Source organism: Streptopelia decaocto (assembly GCF_964273445.1).
Source record: "Streptopelia decaocto genome assembly, chromosome: 9".
NCBI lineage: Eukaryota > Metazoa > Chordata > Aves > Columbiformes > Columbidae > Streptopelia > Streptopelia decaocto.
In genome coordinates this window covers 10,904,459-10,916,471 of record NC_138664.1, presented here as the reverse complement: position 1 = coordinate 10,916,471, position 12,013 = coordinate 10,904,459, and the positions used below count along the sequence as shown (strand labels likewise).

The 12,013-nt window shown below is 42.7% G+C and overlaps 1 protein-coding gene across 8 annotated transcripts in view; it reads left to right on the top strand.

Annotated features, from left to right (window-relative positions):
* Positions 1-4,516: 4,516 nt before the first annotated feature.
* Positions 4,517-12,013, top strand: part of DENND4A (DENN domain containing 4A) — a 47,599-nt gene continuing 40,102 nt past the window's right edge. For 3 of the 8 annotated variants that reach the window (XM_082061437.1, XM_082061435.1, XM_082061434.1), the window contains exon 1: positions 4,517-6,143. The gene's annotated coding sequence lies outside the window, so the exon portion shown is untranslated. Of the gene's footprint in view, positions 6,144-6,336; positions 6,358-10,624; positions 10,644-12,013 lie in introns of those variants that run through there. The other 5 variants (XM_082061432.1, XM_082061439.1, XM_082061438.1 and 2 more) reach the window with 5 other exon arrangements.

Sequence of the window (12,013 nt, the reverse complement as noted above, 5' to 3'; positions counted from 1 at the left end):
TTACGTATGTCGGACAGTGTTTCCTGAACTAAAGCAAGCTATGTACCTGGATATATCAAAGGATATCAGAAAATAAAAATGAAATTTTATCATATAGTGGTAGCAGTAAATACAAATCAGATTTCAGATTTCAGAATGTTTTTTGTCTGAGAATCAAATAAAACCGTTTTACTTGGAGAATCTCATCTTAAATGTTGTTAGTAATTTTCTCAAAAATGAGATAGTTTTAAAGTAATTGTAATCCTTCGCACTTCTATAGCTGCTTCTCTTGAGAATTTCAGTGGTGTTCTACAAACATTAATTAAGCCGAATAGTATTCCTGAGAAGTGGTTAACTGATAGATATACTTCACTTTAACCCATCATTATATAAATGATCTCTAGAACAAAATACAAAAACTTTAAACAGCAGGACTACACAAGAGTTTAGCGCCTGAAGTAAGTATCTTAGTCAGATAAAACTGCGGGGAAAGTTTAGATGCATGGAGTGCAATTACTTGGCTTAGGCACGATTTGAAGATAAATAAAAGTGCAAAAACTAAGGAATTGAGACCTTTAGTGAAGGCAAGTGTGCTTCTATCTGATGTGAGAGAAGGTACCCGCAGCACTGTAGGACCAGGCGGTGTGACTCCGGATGCTGAATGGGACGGATCCAGAGAAAAGCCTGCTGTTTGCAGAAATCACCTCCAGACAGGCCAAAGAGCATGGGACCAAATCGAACGGTTACGGCTGGTGCACGAGCAGCAGCAGCAATAGCAGTTCAGTCCTTACTCTCACCCCTAAGGGTACAAGGGCTGCTGAAAACAGCAACAAAGCAGCAGTATTTGTACATTTACAGCCCGAGACTGGTATTTTTGCTGGCAAATCTGCATGCATAATTTCCTTCCTGATATTACTCCACAAAGAGAGGCTTTTGTTATTTTGCTTTACCGATGAGAGCAATGCTTGAAATGGGTCAGTGCTGGAACAACAGGTTGGTTTTGGTACATGCATTAGGACTTGGGCCATCCGCAAGCAACCCTTTCCCAAAACATCCACTGCAAATATTTGTTTCGGAGCTTCCAGTGTCTACAGGGAGAGCTATTCCAGAAATTCCAGCTGTACATATTTATTTGCCTACTGACGACAGAAGAGGAATGGCATCACTTACTTGATAACCTTACATGCAGCAATGCAGCAAAGCACAATGTTAACTGTTTTCTCACCAATTAATACCGACAGCCACCTCTTATCATTCAATATCTGATAGTTGCTGCAATGCCTTGTGAATAGTTTTAGCCTTCGCTGAGGGAAACTTCAGGATGCACAGTCTAAATTCTCAGATGCACAGTCTGAAATCCTGAGGAAGCAAATCAGCACTGGAAAGGAAAATGATGACAAGTTTGCATCAGATTCTTATTTATAGAAATGACTTGGAGATGTTTGGGTCTTCTCTTTGGACACGTTGTATTTCCTTTTTGTTTCCCAGCATTTCTGTGTTTCTGGGACTACGAACTCTCACATAAATACTGGCAATAAATCCTTGCTGAGGAAATCTACCTGCTGGAGAAAAATCTGTTCATTTTATCCAAGTGGAATGCCTAGATACTGCAATTAGACTTTATCCTTACTCATATACAACAGTATTCTTTATTTGTATTTTGTGAGTTGTAATTCATGACATACATGACTCTGACACCTCATGATCCCCCCCTGCAGAGCTTCTGCTGTGTTCAGTGGCCTTTGGATCAGGCCCTGTGTTCACTTCATTTCCCCATATTTTTAGCTACTCTAGTTCTTTAGCTTTAGCTTTAGCTACTTTAGTTCTTTATCTGGAGGAGGGTCTGAAACCTTTTTTTTTTTTTTTTTTTTTTTTTTTCTGCATATATGCATTATATTCTATTACTTCTTTTATAATTTATAATCAGTAGTTTCCCTGGAGTACAAAAACCTTTTCAGAAATACTATACTTGAAGCAGTAAAAGGAAGGGTAACTGCACTGTTGTACTGCTGCATCATAATATTTAAGTACTTTATTATTTCATAATCTGTCCTAGAATTTAATCAATCCAAGCAGGGACGGTCTCTTTATGTCAAAAGGGATAAGTTCCAGATTTTCAAATATGCATATTTAAAAAAACCCCACAAAGATGTTGCTTCATTTCCAGTGTGATTCCAGCTTGCCAAAGGCTCCATTTCATTGTGTAACCCTCCGGATGTCGATCCATTACTGCACCGTAAAGTGGGTTACTGACAGGGTAAAGCAATTCATGCTCTGAAATGCAGTGTTGTTTTGCCAGTTACATGGTTTATAATTATCCATTATCATTACCTTTAGAGTTATTTTTACCCGGGTTACAGATATGCCATATCTCTTTGAAAGATGTTCTGTTGGGTTCTTTTGGAGCCACATTCTTCCTCCCATAGATGTCAAGGAACAGTGCACATAGCACAGCCAAGAGCATTCAAAAGGAATGAAACTGGTAAGAAAATGAACAGATTAAGCCCCAAATTGCATACTTAAGATACAGAAGTGGTTTTGCCTATGGAAGCCAGTCTCTGCCAGGAAATACTGTAAATAGTAATATCTGCTTTTTTGGGTTTTTGAGCAATGCTGAAGCCTTATGAATGATAAATAGTCAAATCTCAATCCTGGGACAAAGTCTGCTAAAACCATATCCTGGGACAGGGAAGTTCTCCGTTCCATTCCTGGCTTAGTCACTGACCACCTGCCACTTGTCCTCTGCCTTGCTTGAGTTTACCCATATGTAAAATGCACTTAAAATAAGCTAAACCAATACTTTGAAAATGGCTTTGGTGCCACAAGCTGGAAATGTAGGGTTGCACCATGGAACAAAAAAAAGGTTGTGGCTGCCAGGCCATAGAAACCCTGCGCATCTCCCCAGCTGCACTCCTGGGCAGGCTAAATCTGGCTGAGGGTGCTCCACCCTGCACACGCCAGGCAGCAGAATACCACATTTAGCATGCTTGATGCAGCTGTTAACTTGTTTAATTAACTTACTGTGCACAAGAAGAATCTGATCCAACACTACCTGAAACTAAGGGGAAGACTTCTGTTGATTTAAGGATATTGGGGTTGGTATCTGTATACATGGACTGAAGTATACGTGGGGCTGAAGTCCCCATGAAGGGAAAGGCTTTGACTGACACACGGACACATTTCTGTGCAATGAGCCTGCAGGAGCTGGGTACACAGTAAATCTGCACAGTAACACTATTCACTGGCGCTGTCCCTTATTGAGTAATAAATACAGCACGATACTTATTGATCATAGAATCATAGAATCATTTTGTTTGGAAAAGACCTTTAAGATCATTGAGTCCAACCATTAACCCAGCCCTGACACTACCCCATGTCCCTGAGAAGCTCATCTCCGTGGCTGTTCAACCCCTCCAGGGATGGTGACTCCACCACTGCCCTGGGCAGCCTGTTCCAATGCCCAACAGCCCTTTGGGGAAGAAATTGTTCCCAAGATCCAGCCTCAACCTCCCCTGGTGCAACTTGAGACCGTTTCCTCTGCTCCTGGCGCTTGTTCCTGGGGAGCAGAGCCCGACCCCTCCTGGCTCCGACCTCCTTTCAGGCAGTTCAGGTCTCCCCTCAGCTCCTGTTCTCCAGGCTGAACCCCCCAGGTCCCTCAGCCGCTCCTCACAGGACTTGTTCTCTAGACCTTACACAGGAAAGCTTTGCAGCTCGATCTAAGTCAGGAAAGGTGACTTCATAAAGGTGATGACAAGCTAATAATGAAATTTAATATTGCAATTAAAGGTGTTGCACAGCCAAGAGAGAGAGAATGAGTACCAGGTAGGTCAGGGAGAGAAAGCAGAGGAGGTTTGGTGGGACAGGGTGGGAAGAAGGGGGAGATGTAAGAACAAGAAAGACAGGACAGAGATAAGCGCTGTGTTAGTTGTGAGGGCAGGATTGGGCTGAAACTATTTTATTTGGTGTTTGTATCAGGCCTTGCAGGGTGAGATCTGCATTCCCAACTGCTATTTGTTGACATTGACACAATAAGTAATTAAATGCAGATAAGTCCTAGAAGGACAGAAATGGTGGAGGGAAATAAACAGGTTGGGCTATGAACAAACAGTAAATCAAAGACATCTACGCCAAGTTTTACCTATGATGTGACCTGAAAAGTATTAAAACCGCCACAGAATGTTTAAGAATTACGTTTCTGTAAAACCAAAGTTTCCATTATAAATAGTTAAGAATATTTTAATGGTTATGAACTCAAACTCTGCCCGGTGAACTATTTGTACATCAGTGTGGAGATTTTACAGGCAGCTGAAAAAATACTCTCAGAAGTAGGAACAGACTCATTAATCTTGGATGTTAACACTGAAGCCTAAAAATTATGCCTACATGAAAAACTAGCAAGGGCAGAAAGCAGAGAATAGCTTGAATACCAAAATTACTAACACGAGCCAGAAGATGGACTTAATTATTGTTATGTATTTGAAAAACATTTCCAGGGTTAAAATATACCAGAAACTGTCAAACAATTTAGAAAAGTTTCTACCAGTATATGATATAATCTGAGGGCTCGCTACAGAATGCAGACCAGCGTGCTGCAAAAAAATACTGAGGTTCTGGATCTCTCACTTACTGTATATTGAGAGAGAAAACGCTGTTATGGGTGTGGCTAGAAACACTTTTTACTTAGAAATACAAGGAATGGGCAATGTTGTTCCTGTAGTCCCTGCCTGGGACGGCGTTTTGACACATTCCTTAGTCAGTATGCTGTCTGTTGAGAAAAAAAGAGACAGACTCAGCTCACAAATATCAAACCTGGCAGCACGAAGCTGTGGCTGCATGTGCAGGCTTGCACATGGGTGCTCCTGCCTGGGTAGACACCGGCTTGTGTCAGCTGCTCCGTTTTCTACTTGGGAGGCAGGATTTCTGCTATAAACAGTCATGTTAAGAAGAGCCTAGGAGGGGAAAAGAAGGTAATATTTTGTACTTTTTGCTTTTATATTTGGTCAGATTTTTCAGAGGGATGAGGTAAACCAATACAGGAGGTTTTAACATACTTAAGCATTTACAGTCCAAAATGAGAACTGGGTATGATTTTTTGTCTCTTCATAATGAGCCACATTTAAACTCTTGAGCCAAACATCCACAACCTACCAAAGCTTGAATTCAAAGCCAAAATTGTATGGTCGGAGCCTATCCCTAAACATCACTTCAAAAATAGCACGCGGGTATAAAACTTTGAAAGAGAGGGTTTCACACAGAGTTCCAGAAAAGTAGTATTTGTGTGTCGGAACAAGCAGGAGGGCTCATTTTGTTGTCCTCAGCAACATCTTGACACGCCGCACTAATCTTAGCCCCACGCTCTTAAAAGATTATTTTTGTCTCGGGTTCTCTCCTAGTCTTTGATGCAACAACCTGGTGCGGGTTACATCAAGCCTGCAGAAAATCCCTCCTTTTCTCTCCTCCCTTGTTTTCCAGACAGCCGACAGCTCCTCCGGGTCCTGCCGGCGGGCGCCGCAGGTGAGCGAAAAAAACGGCATATTTGGGCCGGAGATTAAATTCGTGTTTAAATTAAAAGGTGGTGCCAATGGGCGGGAGACGCTGTAGAGCGGAGTGTGGGGGTAGAGCCGAGCCCGTGGTCTGTGCTGAGGGGGTTTCACTGAAGGGGTCCTGCTCCCCCCTCACGGTTCGGAGCCGCCGGCGCCTCGCCGCTCCCTGAGGGGGGAAGGCGGGAGGCGGCGGCCTCCGGACCCGCCCTGTGAGAGGGAGCCCTCAGAGGCGAGCGGGACGGCCGCACACGGCCGTTAGCAGCGCGGGGGTGGCGGGACTGAGGTTTCACCGCCTCTCGCCGCGGAGCAGGAGGACCCGGTGGCCGCGTTCCCGCGATCACGAGTCGGCGCCCGCCCCGCTCCGCTCCCCAACCACCCCCGTGACAGCCAAGATGGCGGCGCGAGGAGGCGGTGCGGAGGGGAGGGGGGATCCCGCTTGAGACGCCCACACGGCGGGGAGGCGGCGAAGGCGAGTCGGGCTCCGCTAGGATGAGATAAGGGCCCAGGGACCGAGCGCTTTTACCCCCCCTTACCTCCCTTCACCCTCCCGCTCCTCGTCCCCAGGGGCAGGAGGCGCCGGCGGCCGTGCCCCCTGCCCGGGGAGCACGGCCCCCGCCTGAGGTGAGGGCTGCGGACGGCGAGGGAGCGCGCCGGGCTGTCAGCGCGGTGGGGCGCAGGGGAGGGGTGGAGGACTGTGTGTGTGTGCGTGTGTGTGTGCGTGCGTGCGCGTTTTTCCGAGGAGAGATCGCGGAGCAGGCGCTACGGCGAGCCTGGGCCGGCGGGGAACGGGCGTCCGCCCGCCCGCCGCTGTCAGTGCCGGGCGGGGGCCCCGCGGGTGAGGCGCTGAGGGGAGCGCGGGAGCGGCTGGAACTTTCGGCTGGGCCGCGGTGGGAGGCGGGGGGGAAACTTTCTCCGTTTCCACGTCGGCCCCGCTGCGGCGGTGGCCGGGCCGGAGGAGCTCAGCCCCTGCCCGGCGTGTGCAGGCGGGCGGCCCTGAGGGCGGCGGAGCGCTGCGGGCTGACCTGCCATGTTACAGAGGCAGGAGCTGCTCGGGGAGAACCCGGCCGAGGCGTGTGTGTGTGTTCCCCAATTAAATGTGTAATTTTAACATGCAGCGTGCGCTGCGTCAGCTGGAATTGCACAGGTGGGGTTCAGCCTTGTGCCCTTTTGGCTCCCGCAAGCCTGGGTTATGTGCACCTGGGTTAATGCGGCGCGCTGGAAGTGATGGTAAAAACTTCGTTTTTATCTTAGTTCTGTCATGACGTCTGCACGTAGCATAAGTTGCTGGCCAGGAGATGATAATGTTTAATAACTTCCTAGCGATGGTGGCCATTCTGGAGTAATTTCAACCAGGCTGTGTTTAAAAATCTGCTGCCTCTGAGAATGTCGATTTGCTAAAAATGAGGTCTTGACTTGGCACTTAGTTCTGAAGTTTAATATTTTGTTGAATTAACTGAGTAGAATTGTGGTGTTCTGGGGAGCTTTTTACTTAATTTCACAATTTTTTCTGGAACTGTTGCTCAACTACAGGTTTCCGTAAAGAGTGTTACATTACAGTATATAATCTTTCACTTTCTGAATGATTAAATGCAAATATTTAATCTTGGCAAGTATCTGTGGTGGTTTAGGAAAACTAATTGAGTTAGTCTAGCCAAGGAAGGCCGAGGGGGAGTAAGTGGATTCTTTCTGGTTTCTGTGTCTAGCATACAAGTCTTACTTTGTAAGAGTCTCCCCTTTTATTTATTTATTTTAAAAATTATATATCTAGAGTATTGGTGTAACTCAGACTTGCTTTTAGAGTATTGAGGAGTCTGTAAGCTCATTTAAAATGAATGCTGATGTGGAACTGCATCTCTGGTAAATGAAGCTAAGTTTTTTTGTCATAATCATTACTTGGCATTGAAATGGTTTAATTATCAAAAATAGAGCATTAGGATTTTTGTGGTTAGCTTTTGGGGAAGGGGAAAATTGCATGGAGCCTTAGAAACACAACAAAAAAGATTTAGCTTTTCTACAGCTTTAAGAGCTTATGTGATATACATGTTTTATTTATTCTGGGAGCATTAGGGTCCAACTGGATGAGGTACTTGCCTCAAGTTTATGAGCAGCTTCTGCTCCTTTGGAACAAAACAGGCTTTTACCCAATGGCCTCTTCTAAATAGTGGATTTACTAGAAACTAGCACAAAAGTCTAGTTCTGCAACCAGTAAGCCAAAAGGCACTATGACTTTTGTTTTTTTTTTTTAAATACAGGCTTGCTTAGAAATGTTTTTCTAGTATTGAGGATGTTCATATGCTTGAGTTTTCATACTTTTTGTAGCTGTGTGGTCGCAGGTTTCTGGAGAATGACTTGTTCTATATTTTTTACTTAGGTATAACACCGATATGGAGCTTAATGGAATTTCTATATGCATTAATGGCAATATTAGCAATATTGTAGTTACTTTGCCAGAGTTAATTATTAGTTAGTAAAAGCATAAATATTGACATAGCCTGGCACATACTATAGGGCTCAGGTGAGTGTAGCTTATTCAGGTCAAACGTTAGGAACAATGTAAATAACCTGGTCCTGTTTAAGCTATTGGCTTGAAAGGGAAAGCAGAGAGCAGAGCCCAGCTGGTGCTCTGAAGAGAATGGGGTCTCAGGAAGGTGTCTAACTAATACTGCTGTTCTTTGTCATTCTTGCAAAGGAATTGTCTGCACCACTGTTCAGAAGCCAATCTGGTAATTTTAAATCTGCATTGAGGGTTTCATTGATTTCTAGGTAAATTCCTGTTGTAGTGTGTGATAGCTAGAGGAAAGTGTCTTATGACTCTTCACTGAAGATGATATCTAGACCAAGCTGAAATAATGGGATTTGTTAATCTTGAGGTTTTAAAAGTGGAAAAAGAAATTTGCAGTGTCACTTAAATATTTAACATCCCTTTTCAATTTCCATCATACTTCTGAGCAACTGGAGTTAATTTTGCAAGTCATAGTAGGTTGAAATGTTTTAAATAGCTGGCTGTAGAAAGAGTTGTGCTCATGATGGAATGCCAGCAGGTTGTGGAAGGGGAATAATACTATAACTACTTAGTCAGAACCTTTCTCAATCTTAAGTATCTCCCAAAACAAAGACTTGTAGGAAGTCCGCTTTCTATTCATTGTCCTTTACTCAACTTTGACCTTATTGTTTAAATATGGTGTCGGCATGACCAGAAAGTTGGAGGCTAAAAGGTTGCACAATTTATATTGAATTTTTTTTAAAAAGAGAAGTCAATGTAACCTTGTAACCTTATTTAAACATAATGTTTGAGGTATTGGTGATTTCCAAGTATCTTGGTGTCTGACAGACAGTTCCAGTAGCTCAGGTGTTGATACTTCTGTAGCTGTGGATTTAAGGGATTTGTTCTGAAGTTTCTTGGAAAAAAAACTGTAATACTTCTTAAAAAGAGGGAGAAAGGACCAAAAAAGACACCAAAATAATTTCTGTTTAAGTGCCTTCACAAAATATGATACAATTTATGTGAACTGGTGTGTTTTCAGTATGATTCTCTTGTTTATTAGAGGAAGTATTTACATCAGGTTTCTCTGTGATGTATTGAAATCCACAATCCCCCTCCAGAATCAAACCTTGTCAAGATGCAGCACATTTGAAGAAAGTTTATCTTGAGCTTGCAAAAAAAGCAAAGGTAGAGATGCGGTTTGGAGGGCTGACTTGTTCTTGTCCCTCATCCTTCTGCTGTAGTCTCGCTGGGTGGTCTTAGACAGGAGCACAGAAAAGGCGTCAATTCCCTCATGTAGCAATTCTGTATATAAAGAATAAATGCTATTGCAAGCACAAATCGTGATAGAAATGTTATGCCATACTAAAAGCAGCAAAGCTAAAGCCAGTTATGTCTTGCTTAAGCTGAGGATAGCTAACAGGTTGAAGATGAATATGTATAAACAGTGAATGCATCACCATTGTTCAACTATTTAAAATCAGATCATTTCTAACAGTGGTACTGACCAAGCAATTACTTAAAGTGAATGCAATTCTTAGCTGTATTGCATAGTAAACCTTGGATATTTTCTGCTGTCCTTCAGTCCAGCCTCAGTCTATGCCTGGTCTGGAATCTTGGTCTATGACTGATCTGGAGATACTCTGCTGATGTGTATATGCTTATAAAGTGCCTCCACAGAGCACAGAGTCAAAATTAAAATGTACAGTGAAAGCTATGTGAGTCAGTGATGGTGAGAGGTTTGATCTATAGCAGTCATTTTAGTAGCAGTTCATGATGCAGAAATAGTCCTTTGTAGTTCCCTAAAGAGCTCAGAAACAGTACCAGGAGGAAATTGTGGAGAAGTAGAAACGGCAGACTTCAGAAAGTGTGGGCCCTACTTTTTAAAGTGGTATTTTTTTACCTTTTCAAAGTGTGCTTTCATGTATGAGATACAGTTGCTGTAGAGGTAGAAAGAAATTGCAGTAAACAATCATGGGGCAGACAGAGTGAAAGAAGAAGGAACTATGGTATAAAAATAGGATGCAAAGAGTAAGGAGGACTGTTAGAAGGTAGCTAGTTATATCCTCACTGTTTGGTTTTTACTTAAAAATTTGGCTTTTTAAAAATTTGGGTCAAAAAAAGTCATTAATCCTAATTAATCAAATTATTTCAATTTAGCCATCTGAAATAAAAGTTGACAAGTGATGTGTTGTATAAGTTGTACGAACATATAGGCAAATGAAGAAGTCCCAAGAGGAAACCCCCGCTTTTTTTTGTGTGCAAGCATTATACAAAGAGAAGGGGATTGTGAGCTGCACTCCTGATTTCTGGTTTTGTCTTCAGCTTCAGAAGAAACTTGCAGGCCTAAGAAGTGATTCTCAGCTGTACAAGTAAAACCAGAATCTGGTCCAGGTCCCATAGTTTCTATATGTCAGCAAGTTTGTCTGCATGATATTTTGACTGTAAAATTAGAGCAAAAGAGGTGATGCTGGTCAGATCCTGCAAGTGCAGAAGTAATCAGGCTCAGCACAGCACTGCCAGTTAAACCCTGATACTGGAGCAGTGTTCTAACGAATTGTACAGTTGCCTCGTATGCTGAACGCCTATTCAGGACAGTGAAGACTTCATTACGTAGAATGCCAGGAGCAAACCCTTCTGTGAGTACTTTTCTCCTAATATTTAGCAGATAAAGTGACTGTCCCAAACTCAGTATGATCCAGCCTTTCTTTGAAGGCTGTGGTTATTTAATAATTTTGCTCCAGAAGATGAGGAAGAGGGTTTAAGATATGTCTGTTTTATGCTACAAAGAGATATTTTGAGCTGGCTCTGGAATCCTGAAGCAGTAAGTTCTATTCACATATCATTATGCTAATTTACTGTGATTATCAGGTGAGAACACTAGCTTAATGTTGCTTTATATTGCTCCGCTAGCTAACCTAGCTAGGAAACTTTCACAGCAATGTGTGTTAGTAGATAGATAAGTTTGTAGCTCAACTGGTAGCAGTAAGTACATCCACCCTTGTTCTTCTGTAGAAGGTGAGCATTTCGCTAACTGGATGTAGAGATTTACTAGATGCAGGAGGTATTAGTGTTATCTCACCATTAAACCTTTCCAGTGTGGTGTAGATCATCTGCAAATGGCAGTTGCAGTCCCTACATGACATCTGCTCAGTTTTCTTACCTTGCAGGACATTTTTGCTGGACAGAGAAAGAAAAAAATGTCAAATGTTCCAAGTTGCAGTTTAAAGTGTATTTTAAAATGTAACAAACATGTTAGAAACAATTCCCATGGGTCTTTCCTTCCACCGCACCATGAATTCAAAACATTTATTTGGGTAGAGAATGGCTTCAAAACTAAACTGAGGGTGTCATGTGTGTCCAGATGTGGCTGGGTGAAACAAGTCCTCTTCTGTCACTCTTGGTTGATGCACTTTGACGTTTTTGGTGACAGATTTTGCTTTTGAAGCTCAATATTGGAAGATTCACTGCTTTCATTTGCTTTTATCTGCTGCACCAAGGAAAACAGAACATTCTGTTTGGGGCACTTCTCTGTTTAAAAAGTTGTTGTACAATAAGTGATTGTACAAAAACCACGGACTAACTGGCCTCCTGAACTGTGTTTTGGGTGAAGTAATATTTACATTTTATAGTGCTTACCTTGGCTTCACTCCCCCTCATTTACTATAAATTGTTTTCTGTATCCCTCCCTACAAATACAATTGTACTTCAGAAATTGTTTCCATTGTTTGGTTGTGCTTTTTGACCATAAATACTGTAATTTAGAAAGGAAAGTGGAAGTTTTGAAACTGGCCTTCTTAAGATTTGTCTCTGCCATGAATCTCATGGGATACTTGAACATCCCTTTCTTGATTATTTTTTTTTTTTTTTAAGTTAGATTTGAACATCATGGGATTGTGCTGTGCCACAACTGTAACAATTACCTAAGCAGCCTGTGCCTTGTTAGACCCTCTTAGTAAATGCTTTGATTTTATTGAGACTAAAACCAGCAACGAAGAACAAACAAATG